The sequence below is a fragment of the Cupressus sempervirens genome, chromosome 6, assembly GCF_028749045.1.
Source record: "Cupressus sempervirens isolate cs-2001-9-10 chromosome 6, ASM2874904v1, whole genome shotgun sequence".
NCBI classification, from domain to species: domain Eukaryota; kingdom Viridiplantae; phylum Streptophyta; class Pinopsida; order Cupressales; family Cupressaceae; genus Cupressus; species Cupressus sempervirens.
In genome coordinates, this window is record NC_143123.1 from 323956645 (window position 1) to 323971996 (window position 15352).

Below are 15352 nucleotides of genomic sequence, written 5' to 3' on the forward strand. Positions count from 1 at the left end.
TAATTTGAGTACAAGTTTTAGGGTGGGTGATTAAGGTTCTCATAAACCAATATCATTTTGTTATGGTTATGCTAGTTATTATGTTTCTAATAATTTCTAGATATAGATATAAAGACATATATAAAACAAATAATTTTTAAATTAAATAATCGAGAGAAAAAAAACAGAGGTACAGTATCAAAAGAGGGGAGGAGGCAAGCCTCAACCACCCAGATCAAAGTCCAACAACAAAACAAACAATTGAGATAATATTGTTCATCATTAATTAGATTGAAGAAGATATTCTAAATTCAAATAATAAATTGTTTTTAATTATTAAAGTAATATTGTTGACCATCTTTATAAAGTGGAACCTAATCGTTCACCTATAAAATTGTCTATCTATTTCGGTATCTTATAAAGAAAAAAAAATTCCAATATCAGTTTAGATAAGAATATTTTCAACGTCCATCTAGACAAGAATTTTTATCCAAATATAATTTATTTAATGCTTATTTTTTAAGATAGAATTTTCAATGCCCATTTCTTTCAATTTTTGACAAAATAATAATAATAAATCTATCTAAAAGTAATAAATCCATTTCTATAAGATCCTCATTTGATGTGCAGAAATTCCATAAATGGAATTCGATATAACACAAAGTACTTCATTTTTATTTATAAAGAAATGCTCTTTTCATACTAGTGCCAAAATACTAAGCAACAAATTAATTATAGGAAGTGAAGTAAATGGAAAAAGAAATGAACTATGTGAATATGCAAAAGCAACAATCTTTATATTCAGCGAATGCATTTTTTTAATATGTTGATTCCAAAAGTTTCTTCATCTAGAATATAACCAAATGACCACCTAGAAAAGCAAGATCTACAACTGTATGACTCTCATTGAGATATTCATCGTCTATAGCCATACACAATGCAAACTTTGTGGCTTTACTTCCTTTTGTTAGAATATTTGGAATACTTGAGAGGGGGGTGAATCAACACTTAAAACTTTAGCAAACTTAACCCAATAACTCACTAAATAAAACTATTCACAAAGATCTAGCTTGTTCATTCAATTTTAGCTCTATGTTCTATATGTGTCAAGCTGCAAAAACTTATCACAATCAACAATAAAAACACAACAAAAGTCCACACAATGTTTGACACAAGGATTCAACATGGAGAACCACTAGTCACATGCTACCACTTTTTCACTCTTCTAAAGTGAGCTTTGATAGGAGACAACCCTGTTAAAGGTTACAAAAGACACTATTAGGTGTGATGGGCTATTAAAGGATTTAATCACCTTGTTAGGAGTGGTCTTGTTAGAGGACTTAAGAACATTCCATTATAATGTCACCTTTATTAAAGGATTCACAAATGACTATTAGGTCAACCTTATCAAAAGGATTTTATAACTTCCATAATGGTTAGAAAGTAGTAGTGAAACTTTGATCTGATAACATACAAATCACTTTGCAAATTTAGATCTCTGTTTGGCTCAACTATGGTTCGTTGACTAGACTCCATCATTCTCATCATCTTAGATCTTCTTGGATGCTCTTCAAGAAATCCTTCTCCTCACAAAATTTGCACATCTCCTTGCAAGTATGTTCACCACTTATCTTTGCAAATTTCCAGTCCAACAACCCTCTAAACATATCAGATGCTTCCTTAAATAGGTAGCTTTGATTTTTTGTCTCTTAATCACAATCATAGATCTTAGGGTTTACGATCAGATCCAAAACATTCAATGAATCCATCCACCTTATTATTTTTCTTCTCTTCTCAACACTTCTAGAAATATCTTCTCAAATCCTAGCCTTTGACCGCTCAACTGATTCTTTCCTTGCATTAAATAATATAGCCCATCAATCCTTGTCATCATTGTTCAACTTAGTTGATAATATCATGTGATAATCTCCATCACTCAGGCAATAAAGATACTCAACCAATGCCATTATGCTCAGCAATGCTTAAGTTCCTTAATCTTCTTATTTAGATCCTCTTCATCAATCAAATAGATATGAAACTTCACACTATTAGTGAATGTTTCTTTAGTAGGTTTGACATCAATGGCAATATAATGATTGTTCCAATAAGGCTCTCAATAATTATGGATCCAACACCTTCCTTTATGTGATTTTCATACTTTTTCTTGTTTTATGTGTGGTGTTAGGTCTCCCTTATTATTTTTCATTCATTCTTTTTTTTGGTTTAATATTTTGTGCTCTGCATGTTGGGTTAGGTTTTAAGGTATTATGTTGCTAGAGCTAAGTCCACTCAGCTCCCAACCTAGTTCATCCATGTGTAAGTTGGGAGTACCATGAAATGATGACAATCTAGAGTTGGGGATGGATATTGACAAGAATGGTTTGACCAATGATTGCCAAGATGGTCATGATAAGGCATCACCTATAAATGATAAAGGACAAGTTAGACCTTCATACAAGGCAATGCTTTCCTACCAGTCTAGACCTAAATGTCCACCATCAGAAACCTTTAATGGAGTTTTCCACAGAAAAGAGGGTAGTTTTGGAGGACCCATGATTGATGGAGATGGATTGGAGGGGAGAGAAACCAACTTAATGGAGATGCCAAAAATAGTCAAGATGGTATTCCTGCTCCCTATGACTTTATAACTCTCTCTCGTAACAAAGACATGGTTATGGCCACTAGGAAAAAATAGACGTGGTTAAAAGATATTGCTATTTTCTTTGTTTTCTTAGATAAGGATTCCTTGCTTTCATAGATTTTTTTTGATGATTTCATTGCTACATTGGGGGAAGGAAGTTATGGATTCAAGTAACTTTCTATAGAATGATTCAAAAAGGGTTATTTGCAGTATTTCTTAAAATCACATGGAATGTAGGAAAGAGTTTTAAAAAAGAATCAGTAGAATGTGGGTCAGTCTCTATTTAGGGCCTTTCAGTAGTCAACCAAAGGCAAGGTTGAGAAATTTGTTGCTCACTCCACCCCACATTGGATTAAAATTAAGAACTTACAACCAAAATTTTGGCCTTTTATAATTGCAAAAATTGTATAGCCTAGTGGTTTATTTTTACAGATTGAGGATGCTAGGTATACTCTGCCTCATTTGAATACTAGGATTTGTCTTTTCCTATTGCCTGATATAGAATTCCCTAATTCTATATCAATGGAACTAGAAGATAAAAAAATTGGTGACATTAAGGTCAATTTTTCTATCAGTGACTCAAAAATTAGTCAATTGGTTACATTGCTACCAAACTCTATAGTTGCTACTGAGCTTATCATTCAGTTTGCAGTGTTAACCAAGTGATTTAGTTTTTCCTAAGCTAAGTAGTTAGAATATAGTATTTATCAAGCAACTGAGTTAGTTTGTAGTGTTTTTCGAGCTACATAGTTTTTACCGAGCTTTAGAGACAATGTTTAGTACAAATTGAGTGTAGAAGAGGCTACTAAGCTAGTCAGTGGTAGTGAAGATAATTGTAGTGTTAACCAAGCTCTGTAGTGTTAACCAAGTCCACCATTGTCTACTAAGCTCACAGGGTTAACAAAGTGGATCTAGTATTGATTAAGTCATGTAGTTTCAACAGAGTGATCTAGTTGCTACCGAGTTTCTCAGAGCTCACTAAGCCATACAGTGATGACTAAGTTCAAGCTACTTGGAAGTGATTAGTATGGACCAAGATCCAAGTTCAGTCAAGTACCAAATATTTCTAAGCATTATTAGTGTTTTTTGTGTATTAGAACATCACCCAGTTTGTCTTCTGAACTTGAGTTACAATAGTTAGGTCATCTTTGTGAATTATGATGAAATTGGTATTGTAGCTGACTCTAATAAGTTATGATTTGGATTGGTATATATGTAATGCATTGTATCATATTGAAATAAGATATATGTGAAGAGATATGATGAGGAGCATGAATTAAAGAAGGCTACAAGAAGTATAAGAGAAAACAAAGACTTATCTATCATAGTCAAGTGATCATTGTAATACAAGGAATCTCAATGAACAAATTAGAGTTGTAGATTAGAGATTAACCACTAGTTCATCTAAACAGGTGAATCATTCAAATCCTTTTACAAGGTAGACTTAACAGTCTTTGAGGAATCTCCTCACTGAGTGCATACTTCATTATATGTTTATAAACCCTTTAACAAGGTGGACCGCATAGTCTTATTGCTCCTAATAGGGCAGAACAACATAAGTGGTCAATTGTAAGCCTTAACAGGTTAACTTTCTACTGTAATACTAAAGCTTGTGAGTATCATCCCCACCCTAGTTTTACTTTCTAACTAGAAGGTTTCTAGGTTACCATATCTTGTGTTAAAGTGTTATGATTTTTTATTTTCTTTTATTCTTTCATGTACACAATTACATCCGACTATTATATGAAGGATTAATTGGTGAAGTAAGATAAAGTTTTATTGGTTCCTGATTCACCCCTCTGCTCTTAATAACCTTGCCTACCTTATATATCCAATAATTGGTATCATAGTTATTCAGGCTCCCACATCATAAGTTTAACAACTTGAGAAAACATTAGAGGCAATGGAGGTATACATGCTAGATGAGGCTATTGATAATGAAAAGTTAGATCTTGAATGTTGTTGGACAATTGAATAAAGAAAAGGATAAACTCTCTCAATCATTAAAAAGGAGGAAAGATCTTGTAGTACAAACGAATGACAATCTCTATACTGAAGAAAGAGTTGAAGTCATATATCCAGAAAGAAATTTAGATGAATTTGATGAAGCAATCAAAGACCTATTAGAAAAGAACTCCAATCTTCAAGAAGAAGTTACAAAGCTAAAAAGAGAATAGGAAATCCCATCAGTAAGATTATGTGAAGTCATGGAAGAAAAAGACAAAGCCAAAGAAGAGATAGAAGAAAAGAACAATGAAACCCAACAACTATCCCTTTAGCAAGGAAACTTCAATGACCAACTCACTAATGTAAATGAAGAATTTATGAATCTAAGATCAGAGAATGAAAGACCACACAATGATATCAATATTAAAAAGAAAACCTATGAAAGAATGATGAAATCTTAGGAAATAATGAATCAATTAAATGAATAAAGTCAGTACAAACAGAAAGGAAAAGCTAGAATAGGATACACTAAAGAAGGTGAATCATCTCAGCAAGGAGCTCAAAAGAATAAAAGGCCTACTTTTAATCATTGTGGTAAGATAGGTCATACATCAAATAAATGTTGGAGTAATGGTAAAGAAAAATTCAATGGAAAGCATTACAGTTGCAATAAGCATGGTCATAGAGAAAGTGAATGTAAAGAAAAACCTAAGTTTAAAGGTAAATGTCACAATAGAAACAAAGACACAAATCTTTAGAGTGCAAAACTAAGTAGTGGAACCTAGTAGAACAAATTGTGAAAGCAATTTTTGGATGGGATTACAATACATGGTGCAGATGTCACTATTGTGGTGAATTTGGCCACATTGGAGTAAACTATGTGAAACATCATATAAGGAAAAGAAATACTAATAAAAGATGTTTTATTTGTACATAATTTGGACATCTTTTCAAGAATTGTATGATCACAAGTAGATTCAAAGATGAAAAGAAAGCCAAAGCTGACAATATTAGAAAATAAATGAGGTAACAATGGGTACCAAAATCTCTAGAAAATGTAATCCAAGATCATGACACCCAAGTCAATGAGTTGGGTGGTTCAATCATTTCAACTTAGTTCCTTATGGAGATCACTGTAATTGTGATTCAAAAGAAGTAATCTAACACTAGTTCTAGCCAACATGAGGAAAGATCCATATCAGAATTCAAGATGCAAAAGGATCATCAAGGATGATGAGAAGCAAGAGATCTTACCGAGCAAGGTCAAGTTGCAAGACCTTACTGAGCAAGGTCGGGTTGCATATTATTGTAAACACTCAATTTGGTAGTTCCTACCGAGTGATGGTAACTCTACCAAGTTGTAGATGTCTCCCAAGAATTAATGAATGAACTGAGTGGAGGATAACCTGTTAGTGAGTGAGTATGAAGTATGAAGCATTAATGGTGTGACCAATCAAGTGAAATTTGTTAAAAGCATAAAATCAAAGGCATTGTTTTCACCATGAATTTCTAGAGCTATTAATGCAGAGTGATTTTAGAGCCCCTAAGTGATTTGAGTATTTATTGTTGAAGAATTTTCAAAGTTTTTAAAAGCTCTACTGAGCATGGCGTCTTCAAGTAGCAAAGCGAAGAAAGGATGTTGGTCCGTGGAGTCAACTGCAAGGCACCAAATTTCAAGGTGAATCCAGTGATTGTAGAGGCACTTGACCCACCTAGTGCACACTCATAGATTCTTCCTAAGGTATTAATCATGCATACAATTCATTCTTTTTTATCATTGTTCTATCTAGAAACTTAGAACCATAGAGATAAATGAAGCATTCAGGGAATTGGTGTGGATGGTACATTGAAACCTGAACATCAACATTTAGAAACCAAGGGGTTGATGCATATCTCTCATATGCCAAGATACTTTTTGGTCAAGTGGATGAGATATATTCTTAACTATGTACACAATGGATAGTTATGGTTGGAAAAACCTATTTAGATAATGAAGAAAATGATTCATAGAATTGTTGGGCTTCCAATGCTAAATAAAGTGAAGACAACCAAAACCCTAGGCCGGGTTGAATTGGAAAAGAAATCTCTTGCTGAGTGGGACAAAAGAGGTATGAAGATTAGTGGTGTAATATACATGGAGCTAAAGTTCAAAATTCATGTAATTACACACAAGATTTAGAGCTCTAGTTGGCTAAACAATGTATCATGCAAAGTTGTTGATCTTGCATATGAGGTTGTGAAGAATAACCTATCCTTCCACCTTGCTGAGTCACTGTTGAACCAATTCGACAAGAATATGGAGAGCATTAGAGTATCAAAGAATAATCCATGTAAGTTTAGATCTCTTTTAATATGTTTATTCTTCTTTTTTTAGAAGTCTTCCCTTCCAAAGGTACAATATTATGGAGAAAAGATGTTTCTATTTTATATCAGATTAATGAGTATATAGAAGAGATGGGTGAAACTTGTGATAGCATCATGGATTACTAATTTGAAACATTCAAAGAGAAGATGAATAATAAATTTAGGATTCTTAAGAAACTTGTAGAAGACTACAAGGATGATATCTATTTTATGGTGGATTGTGATAAAGTATACATTTAGGGAGTCAGACCTAGAGTAGCATGGGTTAAACCTCTAGGGTATGATTTTAACATTGACGAAACCAAGGATATCATAGAGGCTCTGTTGAATGAGCCTATGGATCCAAAAGCTACATACTTTGAATATATGATGAGGCTAAGGAAAGAATAGAGCTTGAGATTAAGCTAACCCAAGAAATGAATAATGGAAGAAAAGAAATAGAGAAGATACTAAAAGGCACAAAGCAAGAAGATTCCCCTCTAATACTTACCGAGGGAAAAGGTGATGATATTGAAGATGATGATATAAAGGATGAAGAAGAAGATGCCAAAAATGAGGATGAATAGCTTCTTAGGAAGAAAGTTAAGGTTATCATAAGTAAACTTTCCAAGTTATCCCCTGTTGTATTCACTACAAGGGAAACCAAGTCAAGGAAGAAATTGAAGTTAGGTGAAGACGAATCTAAGTTGATAATATTCAATAGAGATGCCCCTACCCTTTAGGAAAGATTAAAGAAAATGGAAGGAGCTGACATGGAAAATTTCAAATCTCTTAATTATGAGACTAGGAATGCATATGAGAAAAAGTAGATTGAGGATATGCTTATGTCAAAATAGGGCAAATGAAAGTACTCACTAGATAAGCTTGCATAGAAAATTCCCAATGAACTTCTACAGGTAATCAAACCTAGATGTGAAAGTGTAATAAAGACTATCAAAGATATCTTTGAGTAGATCTTGAAGCAACTCATGCCAAATCCTAGTAAAAAGGAGGTAAAGAAATCCTTGAAGAAAAAAGAAGAGAATTTCACTCTTAAATTCAACACATGTATGATATTGATGAAAGACATTGAGTATGTAGTGAAGGTAGTTGCAACTACATGGAAGAACATTTATAAGTTGCATCAACCTAATGACTATGTTGTTCATGTTGATGAAAAGGATGATGAAGATGAGGAAGAGGATGTAGAAATAAAATATAATGAGATTGATGATGTCAATCTAGATGATGAGGAGGAAGAATAGGAAGCTACTGGAGGAAGTCTTCCAAAGATACAAGGTATTGAGGAAATTGTAAAAGTAGTTATGGCCTCATTTCCTCACTCTCCAAGGAAAAACTAAGTGCAATTTGGCATAGAGATAGCTTCTATCAAGTTGGTTGTGGATACCACTACTATACCAAGCACCCAACCAAGCTCTGAATCTATTCAACTGAATGTCACATTCATAGAACTGCCCAACACTTCATTTTTGAAGCAACAAGTCCCTCCATCATCAAGATTAACTATACAAAAACAAGGTATTTCTATTGTTAGTGTTGTTTCAACATCCAACAAAGTAGTTAGGCAAGATAGGGAGATGATTTGGAATTTTGGTGGAAATACCCTAGAAGAAGCAAAAAGCCTTATTAAGTTGGACAAAATCTAGGGTAGTATGGTGGATGTCAAATTATTATAATGGTATTTAATGAGAGTTGGGGTTTGAGTAATTATAATTATGGCATTTACAAAAAATGAAGTCAGATGAGGTTATCAATATCAAATCAACACACTTCTTGGGTCAATTTTTTTTCTCTTTCTTTACCATTTTTGGGGAAAAGAAAGTCATTTTGGTGGTTTTCAAAGAGGTGGCCATTAGTGCTTTCAGAGGTTGGAGAAGGGATATCAGAGGTTAGAGCTTATGAGAATAGTTAGCATGGAAGATTTAGAAATGGTGGGGCAAAGAAGTACGAAGGAACTTGTTGGTGAAGCAGAAAAATGGAAGCAAAGGACTAAAGTTTGGGATAAGCTAGAGAAGGGTGGTATACCCAACTATATTACTATGCTTCATGGCTTTGATCCTGTGATAACTAACAATATGGTTGATTCATGGAAGGATGGGAGGGTTAAAGTGGATGGGGTTTCATTTTAGGTCACTGAGGAAGTCATTGCTCTTGTAACTAAAATTATGGTAGAGCAACTAAATTTTTACAAAGATAAGAAGATGTCAGAGAATGCTATGAAGGAATTTGCAAAGAATATGGAGGAGAGAAATGAGTTGGTAAAGTGTGAAACTTACTATGAAATGGATTCTCTGAAGAATTTATGTAGGTATGTTTTATGGGCCAATATAGAGTATATTTCTTTGGACACTAGATTTGATAGAGTAAGAATACGTCATTTTGTTTTACTCAATCACTTTCAATATGGTGCCAATATTTTGTTCCCTTTTTATTTATATACTTCAATGTGTAAGAGTATTTCTAGACATAAGAAGAAACCCTCTATGAATCCGACCCTACATGAGGGGTTATTGCTTTTAATTTATGAGCATTTCAAGGCTTAGACCATAAGCAAAACCCCACAATAGGGTACAGTCACTTCTATGGACACAAGAAGCTCTAACTTCTTGTCTAATTTGGAGGATGTCCAAAGTATTAGTTTTAAGGGTGAAGAGAACATTATGCCTGGAAAGAAGGCTAAGGATTTAGAAAAGAAATTTCCCTCGTCAATCAAAACCCCAAGTAGGAAGAGCCCTAGAGGAAACAAGTCTAAATCATTAGGTTAGGGAGAGGAAGAGTACAATGAGGAAGGGGAAGATATGAAAACTGATGAAGAGGTTGAAGAGGAGGCATAAACTAAGATTGTGGAGCTAGTGGCTAAAAAATAGAGAAGGTCTAAAGAGAAGGAAGTAGAGGGGACTCTAGATTTAGGGTCAGAGCTCTCTGCCATTCCTCTTTCCCCTATTCATCCTCAATAATAGGAGAAGGAGAAGAAAGATGGTGAGGGAGGAGATGTGGTATTTAAGGATAGGCACATTCCTTGGAGAAACTTTAATGTTAGAACTTCCAAAATGGGTATAGTAAGAGAAGCTATGAACCCTCAAATTTTAGAAGAAAATAATGGTCAGCTCTAGTTGGAGGATCTCATTGATCCAACGATGGTGGCCATAATAGATAATGCAAGGGAGACTGGCATGAATTTTCTTAATAATGCTAGAAATAGCATGATTGACAATTTCAGGTCAATCAAATGGCTTTACCATGAGTTGGAGGAGTTCAGAGAAAAAATAGGCTAGTTGGCAAACAAGAGGAAGATGCCAGATTGTGGTAATTTGAATGAATAGGGGGATCAAATTAGTTTGGCTAAGAAGAGAATCTAATATTTGGAGAACTACAATCATAATCTAGCTAACCAGATGATATCCATTCTGACTTCTATCAATGATAATATCTCGTCTCTTATTGCCATGCTGAAAGCCAGAGGTCTTTTGAATGAGAACAAGGAAAAGGACAGAGAAAGGGCCAAAATGGAAGAGGATGTGATGACCGACATTACCTTCAACAACATGGAGCAGGATGGTCAAAAGAAGTAGGAACAAATGATTGAGGAGATTAACAAAGCCTATGATGCAGTGGAAATGATGTAGGAGCTTGAGAGAAAGAGAGAGGAATAACCTTGGTTATTCTTCTCCTATCTTTTGGATTATTAGTTTTTTGTAGTTTTTGGCTAGTTGGTTTGTTAGTATGTTGTGTTTGCCTTTGTATTCTAGCTAGGCTTTAATTTCTTATTATCAGCCTTTGGCTTTTTGTCTGTCTTTTGAACTAGCCCTTTGGTTGGCCTTCTTTTTTTGGCAGGGCTTTAATTGCTTATTATCAGCCTTATGATATGTTTTAACTCTTGAGTTTTAGGATCTTTGTAAAACCTATTTTTCTTATCAAAAACATTTGTTTCTAGTCCATCATTTTCAGCAATTGTTTCTATTCTAGGTATATCCATAGCAAGTACAATGACATGTGAGAGCTAGTCTTAACTAAGTACTAAAGAAAAAATGTTTTATATGAGCTATTTGGTGATCTGAGATCAAGCTAAAGATTAGAGATTAGCCAATGAAGGAAAACAATAGCAAATTACCTTTTTGAGTAGACAGCTCTTCTTGTAGTTGAAATTGCATGTTTGGGCAGTGGGCTCTTCTTGCATACTTTATACCATAACCCCTAACAGGGTTGGCACAACTTCTAATAGGGTTGGAATCTCTTAACAAGGATTCAAAGTCTCCTAACAAGGACTACTTATACTAAATTTTCTCATTGACTCCTAATAGGGTCCATCCTCTAGCAAGCAACTTATAAATCATTATATTATCTAGTGGGTATCATCCCCACTGGGGTTTTCCCTTGGCCAAGGTTTCCCTAGTTAACAAAATATGGTGTTATGAGTTATCCTTGTGCATTGTTATTGTTACTATTCAAAATTACTTTATTACTTTGTTATGCATGGTTTAAAGTAAGTAATAATATCTAGTTGGTGACTAAAGTTTGTTGATTACTGATTCACCCCCCCTCTCAGTAATCCCTATTTTTAACAATTGGTATCAGAGACTAGTTACTTTGAAGAGGCTTAAAAACTTAAGTAAGATCCCTATGGATATGGAATAGTTGATGAAGAACCTTGAAGAAGCTCTTGAAAAAATTATCTCCTTACTGAAGAAAGAGATAAGTTGAAGTATAGATATGAAGATTCCAAAGTATACATTGGTCAATTGAAGGAAAAGATTGATCGTCTAAAATCTAAGCCTAAATCTACTAAATCTAGAACTAGTGATGATGACTACTCAAAGTTGAAGACATAGTACAAGATCTTGAAGCATGAGTTGAAGATTAAAAACTTAAAGTTAACATTGAGAAATGATCCTAGAAAAGTTGAATCTAATTTGAAGACTAAAAATGTAGTTTTGAGAGCAAGTCTGGCAAAGTAAACATCTAAGTTTGAAACATTGAAAGAAGATCATGAAGAACTGCATAAGTACAATACTATTGTGAAAGGTGAATTAACATAGTGCAAATAGTGGCTTGAGAAGCTTTATTCTAGTAGAGAAAAGCTTGATGATTCTATGTCAATCCAGAGGCCTACTTATGATAAGACTAGTCTTGGTTACCTAATTAACATGTCTACAAAGAAACCTAAGTTTAGATCAAATCTAAAAGAAAAAGACAAATCTGATGATAAGATTGAATCAAGTCAATCTTTTGAGAAACCTAAAGAAGTTGAACAAAACAAGGAAGTTGAAATCTTGGATAAACCAAAGCAAGCAAAAACTCCTAAGACAACTAGTTATGAATTTAGAGGTAAGCATTTTTATGTAATGAAATATGTCGTGTGAAAAGAGATTGTACTAATAAGTCATTTAATCATGCTAAGGAATTTTATTGTCATAATTGTTATGGTATGGGTGATAATACAATTGATTGTAGGAAACCTAAGTATGATAATGATAGAAGAAATAGTAGAATTTCTAGAAGTACTAACCCTACAGATAGAAGAAGATCTAATTAAAGGACATTAAGAGAAGGAAGATATTATGAAGATAGAAGAAAGATCATGTATTATAAGTGTAACAAGCTAGGACACATTGCTAAAAATTATCATGCACCTAATGATCAGAAAAATTGTAGAAGTAGAGCACCTATATATCAATTATGCAACAAATTTGGACACACAACAAAGTACTACAGAATGGAAAAAAACTTTAGAGATACAAAGAACAATGGAAGAAACTTCAGGAATAGAAGGAATGAAAGAAGGAACTAGGAAAGGAACTTTGGAACAAGAAGAGACAATGAAGAAAAAAGAAACACTGTGAGTGAACTTTGAGAAGAACTTATTGAAGCATTTGTGAAAGGAGTAGATATCTCAAAAGAAAAGTTAGATGATTATGAGATAGGAAAATCAAATTTGGTTGTTGAGTTTATTAAGTTGAATTAAGCCTGTTCCAACATCAAAATTTGAGAACTTCAATAAGAAGCTGAATTAGAGGTAGTGAAGTTGGGAAAAGGTGTATCTAGTTATGTTTAGATGGTAGCTAAGCTCACGTGTAATTTGGAGCTCATCTAAACAAGTTATGAAGGAATTAAAAGTTACTGGTATTACAGTAAAGGTTGATTCTATAACAAAATTTGAAAAGTGTGTTTTTTGCAAAGAATTTTGTGATGCGAAGTCTTGAGGATGTCTATCATGATGAAAGAAGGCTATAGTAAACCTCAGGTGACATCTGAGGATCAGATAGATGATTTTGAATAGTTATTTGATTATAGAACATAATTGACAACTTTTTAATATTTGTGAAGTACACAATTAATGCAAGTTTGAGTTGATGGATAAATGGAGTATAGAATTAATTTTCACATCATTTCAAACCCATCCAAAACAAAGAATATTTAGAAGCAACTTGTTAGAGTGATTTTGAAGAAAACCCTATTTTTGGAAAGAGGTATTTTATCAATTTTCTACAAATTTATTCAGTAAAATATATTGTTTGATAAGGTCATGGATATGTCAATAGTACATAGTGTTGAGAAAAAAGATAGACTAGAGTTTAAGATTGTTTCTATAAAACCTAATGAAGGAAACCCTAACTCTGCATTGTCTATCACTCTGAACAATGTAGTTTATCTTGAAGATGTATAAAGTTATTTGAATTGCAAGTTTGAGTCATTTGGTAGTGAATTTGTGACCAAAGCTATGGAGCTAGTTTTCAACCACAACATTACAGTGAAGCCTAGATTTGAATATCTAGGGCAATTAGACTTTCTTTAAGAATCATTTCTACTGTGAATTAGATATAGATGAATGGACTCAAATCATATTGAGTAGGATACATGATGGTAAACTATGGATGAAAGATAATATAATTAACATTTATGTCGACCTTATTCATGAGGTAAATGGTCTTAGTAAACAAGGAAGTGTAACTATAGGTGAGAAGATGGTAAAGAAGAAAGTTGAAAGTTACACTAAAGCAATATACAATGGAAAGGCTATGGTGATCTACACCATCAAGAAAGATGATGTTATATTTCTTAGTATAATTATTGCTTATTCTATTTGTGCAAGTTCTAAGATTGATGAACTTTCAACAAGAATCATATATGCAACATATAAGGTATTTGTAGAGAAAGAACACGTGAATCTGAGTGAAATATTAAGAATGGAACTTCTAGAAAACCTAGAAAAGATAAAGAGAACAAAGAATGGCATGTTTAGCTTCTAGTCATTGATAAATCACATATTCTTTCTTGTACTTATGAGATTTCCTTACTTATCAGTCATAGACATAATGAGTAGTGAAAAATGAACTATGGATAAGTATTTAGAGGTATGCAAAAGACATCTTGTAGACAAGATATTGGACAATGGTAACCTAATAATAGGGATTATTTCAAAATGAAATGAAAGAGAGATTTAGAATTGCACTTGTAATTGTGGACAAATTCAAGGAAGAAATTTGTATACTAGTTGATATAGATCACACTTATATTCAAATAGTGGAACCTTGGGAGACATTTCTTCATCCCTTGAGTTATGAATTGAATGATGATGTAGCACTTGGTTACATTGATTTATTGCTAAATTTAGATAAAGAAAAAGAATAGTATAGATTTGGCACATATGAGGAGATCACACAACATGCTCATCAAGAAAACTTGGAGAAGGCATCACATAAGAAGGTTGAATCAATAATGAAGAAGGAACTATTAGAGGCTGAAATGACAGAGAGTGAATTTGAGTCTATAAGAAAGATAATGAAGCAAGGTATAATTAACATATAACCTTTGTTAGTGTTAGTTACTGAGACATCTTTAGAATAGAGCATTATGTATGTAGCTATCTCTAATGTTTAGCCCAGTGAACTAAAGAGAAAGTCTAAAAGATTGGTGGAAATAGTGTCTACAAAGACAAAAAGAGTCAAATGGCTAGCCACAGGATGGGGAAAGAGATAGAAAAAATTGTTGATAATTGAGTCAAGTGATGAAGATGATGAGGAAAAAGAAACTAAGAAAGTAGAAAAGGTGACTCCACCTAAGCAAGTAGTAGGCAAAGCTTGGCAACCTTAGAAGCCAAAGATTGAGAATATTAGTACAACTATTGCAAATGAAGGTAACTTTTTCAAGATGAACAAATTTTATGATTTATATAGCAATTTTGAGAAGGATTAGATAGATATATCTACTTTGAAATATATTGTATCAAACAATCTGAAATTGAAGGAACTTGAGAGCATTATAAACTAGAAAGTCTATGAGAAAGTCATTAAGAAGAAGGCTCCTACAAGGGTAGAAGAACTTGAACTTTAGAAGTCTATGCTAAGGACAATTTGCAAGAATGATGATGAAGAAAAAATTAAGAGACTATTGAATAACCTCGCTCCATACTTGAGGAATAAA